At 31.2% G+C, this 5,032-nt stretch overlaps 1 long non-coding RNA gene across 1 annotated transcript; it reads right to left on the bottom strand.

Annotated features, from left to right (window-relative positions):
- Positions 1 to 1,817: 1,817 nt before the first annotated feature.
- On the bottom strand, positions 1,818 to 4,076 carry LOC134722565 (uncharacterized). The gene is made up of 2 exons (XR_010107981.1): positions 3,911 to 4,076; positions 1,818 to 2,134 (listed from the first exon to the last, which is right to left on the bottom strand). It is a non-coding gene; the product is annotated as an uncharacterized LOC134722565 (long non-coding RNA).
- Positions 4,077 to 5,032: the final 956 nt, after the last annotated feature.

Here is a 5,032-nt window from a genome sequence, read left to right as displayed (position 1 = left end):
ATTAAAATTTCAAATCTGGTAATGCTCAATTGTTATTACAAGAAAATTTTCGGTACGGCATATATCTTTGCAATAGTTTGTTTAATTACACAGTGAAATTGTGTGTGTCCGATTTTCCGGTAATTAGGTCCTTAATAGAGTTGTGATTGTTGATTCACAGGTGTGCGATTACGCAATTTATTGCCCTCCGATCACCTGAGTATTACCGGAGGTGAATTCTAAATGGATTATTACTTGGCAATTGTTTTTTAAAGATTAACAAATTCTGACATACTATTTTAACCATGACCAGAACTTTATTTTAACAGAAGCACTCGGCAATACTATAGTGTATATTCAATCAGGAAAACAAAAAGAGTCTTTTAACATGTCAAAAAAAGAAATGAGGCAACTTTGTCATATCAGAGACATTATATGTCTCTGGTCATATATATAAAAATATGTAGCCAGTAGAATTTTGTGGCCGAATTTTGTCTCGTGAGAAACTGAATTTATATCTGTTTTAATTTAATTATAATGTTTAATTGTAGATTGACCTAAAATAAAATTATTTATGGAACATTTGCGTAAATTTCCTCAATGAACGTACATTATAGTGTTGTCGAAATCACTATTTTTTGCTGCCATGAAATATTGAATATGAATCCGTCATTATTTGTATTTTTTTAAAGACTTCAAGTTAATATCACAGACTTTGATTAAAAACAATATGTTTCATAAGTACAGTAAAATGCTCTGCTCAACTCTGGGAACAGTATATATATCTTGAAGATATATATGTTCCTGCTCAACTGTAGAATTTCAATGTTTTGTTTCATAAACCACTGGAGTATTTCAACATTCTTATCTTTACTCTTTCCAGAGACATATATACACAGTGAATCTTGAGTTTGAAATTAGAAAGATTTAAAATTGTGCACAAGTTTTATCTGATCTTTTGTGGGTTTATGTTGTTCAAGGTAATTTTCTGTGCAGTTATTTTCATTTCATTTGATATTTTTTTCCTCTGTGTTACAGGACCTTGTACTTTTTGATTTGCCCCTTGACATCTGCTGCTTCTGTTTAAACCTTAACCACAAATATCTCATCTGTTTTAAATAAAAGTCTCATTCCCGGAATTTGTTATACAGGAATTCATTTTAATATCAGATTTTTATAAGCATATCAACTGCTTTGTCTCTTCCCACAACTTGTGTCAGTTAGGACGGAATGCATCAATAGGTACATACATGTACCAGGTCATGGATATAATATAAGTACACGTTATGTGCTTTTGACCTTCACAAGAATTTTTAAACATTCATAAATGTGCAAAGAATATTGTTGTCGTTGGGTTGTTGTCTCATTCTATGTTTCACCATCTATACCTCACATTTCTGTTTAGTCATAGCATCTGTGCCTTTCAACTTATTGCAGAAAATATTAGCATAAACATTTTTTCAAAACAGGAGAGGTGAAATAGTGATCACAGAATGAGGACATGTAAAACTGAAACAACACAGCACAACAGATAAATATAAATAAGCACCATTGACATTTTTTTAAAGGACTGAAACAAACATAGATGGTGACCAATGTAAGCGACTAGTGTACAGAAGTAGAGTGAACATTTCTTGCTTCTTTTCCTACACATTTTGTCATTTTATGTAAACAATTACATATGTTACTTTCCATGAAGAGGAAGGAATTTGTGAATAGAGTGGCCTTCTAATGATAGTCATACATGTAAATCCTTGTCTCATTAGCAATCATACTACATCTACATGTATTGTTTCTTGTAAAAACTATGTAAATTTTGTTAACATAAATAAGACTAATGAAGTTGAACACAAGATATTTATTTGCTTTTTTATCCATTTTACAGTCAGGATAAGCACATGTACTTTTCTCTCTTACATAACCATTGTTAGTTTTAAGTATCACATTGATAGTAGTAATCAGTCCACAACATGACTGTGCCGTCACTTTTGGAAAAAGTCATCACTAGTTGTTCCTGTTTGCCAGGAAGTCTTATTTTCAATCAGAAAGACTTGGGAGTCCTACATTCAGCCCATGTATGATATTATATCTCTTGTATGCTGCACTGACAGGTAAATTTGATCAACATCTTTGTCCTTTTATAGCAAGCAGGACCCTGTTAAAATAGAGAAAGCTGTCAGATACTGAATGTAAAAATATATAAAATTGTAAATGTCATCAAAGTGGTGGAAATAATGAAAAAAAAAAACCTCTATACACAAACCCAGTTTGTCATGATAGGAAAGTAATGCATGTGCTGGGTACAATAATTCTCTGAAGATGGAAAAGTCTACTGTAAATTCAGAAATTAATGCAAGGTTTTTATTATTGCGAAAAATGCGAAAGTTTAAAACTCACTTTTTGAAAAATTTTGAATGAATTTAACAGGATTCTTAACAGAAGTTGTAAAAATTAAAATCGCATTTCAGTTTAAAATGAGAAAATCAATAATAAATGCATGCAATAATTTCTGAATTTACAGTATCAAGTGTATACGGACAGGGGTCTGTCTTGATATTGAAACAAAACACCATGGCCGTCAGCTATAATACTGATTTTTAACTGTAAATTGCATCAAAGTGGGTGAAAATATGATAAAAACAACCTCTTTATGCAAATTCAGTATGTCATAGGACAAAAAATAATGAGCTAAGAACAATTATTCTCTGAAGATGGAAAAGTTTTAAACTGTAGCCATGGACAGGGGTATGTCTTGATATTAAAGAAAATTAACATGGCCGTCAGCTATAATACTGATTTTTAATTGTAAATTACATCAAAGTGGGTGAAAATATGATAAAAACAACCTCCATATGCAAATTATATAAACAACCTCTTTATGCAAATTCAGTATGTCATAGGACAAACAATAATGAGCTAGGAACAATTATTCTCTGAAGATGGAAAAGTTTTAAACTGTAGCCATGGACAGGGGTCTGTCTTGATATTAAAGAAAGTTAACATGGCAGTCAGCTATAATACTGATTTTTAATTGTAAATTACATCAAAGTGGGTGAAAATATGATAAAAACAACCTCCATATGCAAATTCAGTATGTCATAGGACAAAAAATAATGAGCTAGGAACAATTATTCTCTGAAGATGGAAAAGTTTTAAACTGTAGCCATGGACAGGGGTCTGTCTTGATATTAAAGAAAGTTAACATGGCAGTCAGCTATAATACTGATTTTTAATTGTAAATTACATCAAAGTGGGTGAAAATATGATAAAAACAACCTCCATATGCAAATTCAGTATGTCATAGGACAAAAAAAAATGAGCTAGGAACAATTATTCTCTGAAGATGAAAAAGTTTTAAACTGTAGCCATGGACAGGGGTCTGTCTTGATATTAAAGAAAGTTAACATGGCAGTCAGCTATAATACTGATTTTTAATTGTAAATTACATCAAAGTGGGTGAAAATATGATAAAAACAACCTCCATATGCAAATTCAGTATGTCATAGGAAAAAAAATAATGTGCTGGGAACAATTATTCTCTGAAGATGGAAAAGTTTTAAACTGTAGTCATGGACAGGGGTCTGTCTTGATATTAAAGAAAATAAACATGGCCGTCATCTATAATACTGATTTTTAATTGTAAATTGCATCAAAGTGGGTGAAAATATGATAAAAACAACCTCTACATGCAAATTCAATATGTCTGGGGAAAGTAATTCATCACGCAATTTGTTTTATTCCTTTTCAAATGAAAATGTTTTGATAAAAATTACGACCGTGCTAAAAATTTCCATAACGTGCATCTCGGCCCAGTTTTTACCATTATTAAATACTGCAATAAAACGTTAATCGTCTCAATATTTTAAATAATAACTACTGCAAACTGAATAAAACAGGGTAATTCATAGTAGAAATTGAAATATATACTTACATTATGCTGTTTTGAAATGCTTGATGTGAAATAAAAATCGAAGCGTGGTGGTGTACTTGTCGTGATAGAATCAATATGGCGATCTCGTTAAAGTCTCGTGAGATGCGTTACGTGGATTAGATTTCGTTGACCACTGTTACAGTTGCCAATCTCTGTGTATATATGTCTCTGGTAATAGTGTTCTTAGAATTGAACAAGGGCGTCACACTAAAACCCCTGTAGAAGAAAGAATTTGTCCTTTGTGTCTCTTAGAAGTAGAAGACGAATTTCATATCACTTTAAAATGTACAAAACTAAATATAATTAGAGACCAACTGTTTTCCAAAATTAGTGAAATAGTTCCCTCTTTTTTCAATATGACTAATGAAGCAAGATTTAAAATTTTGTATACGTGTGTTGAGACTGATAAAATTAGAATTATTGTTAAATTTATAAGCGACAGGTACATTTCTAGAAATGCTCTATTAAGCACTAAATAACTTTGTGGTACCACCTCTGCATATAATGTTTATAAATTTGGTATGATATATATATGAGTGTATGTATGTGTATAACAAATTTGTATTGTCTTGGTATCAATCCTGTAATTTTGGATTTTAAACCAATAAAAAATACTTACTTACTTACTTACTAGACCTTTGATACCAGTAACAAAAAGATTATTTACCTAAAATTTTGTGGGAGAAGGGGGTTCGGACTATGTACCAGTGAGAAATATACAAGCCTTTCTACGGTATTTTTTGTACAATTCAGGTAGTCTTGACCCATTCATTTGTCTTTAAAAAACAGCCAGTTGTCATCTTCACTTCACACACACATATACGAATTCTAATTATATGCTTACGAGACATGTTGCATTGTTAAACTAATTACTGTATGTGAAAATCAAGACTTGCATAAAAAATATATCAATATTAGAGACAATGGCGTCATTTTTCCTCAGACCTTTCAGCTCTTTGATTATAAATTAACTTTAATACAAACATTTTGAATTTTTGAAAAACTAATGCTTTTCTTCCTCATGGATAGATTACCTTAGCTGTATTTGGCAAAAATCTTAAGTCCTCAATGCTCTTCAACTTCGTACATTATTTGACCTTTATAGCTTTGGATTCGAGCGTC

This window comes from Mytilus trossulus, chromosome 1 (assembly GCF_036588685.1).
Source record: "Mytilus trossulus isolate FHL-02 chromosome 1, PNRI_Mtr1.1.1.hap1, whole genome shotgun sequence".
Taxonomy (NCBI): domain Eukaryota; kingdom Metazoa; phylum Mollusca; class Bivalvia; order Mytilida; family Mytilidae; genus Mytilus; species Mytilus trossulus.
This window is presented reverse-complemented; position numbering and strand designations above follow the sequence as displayed.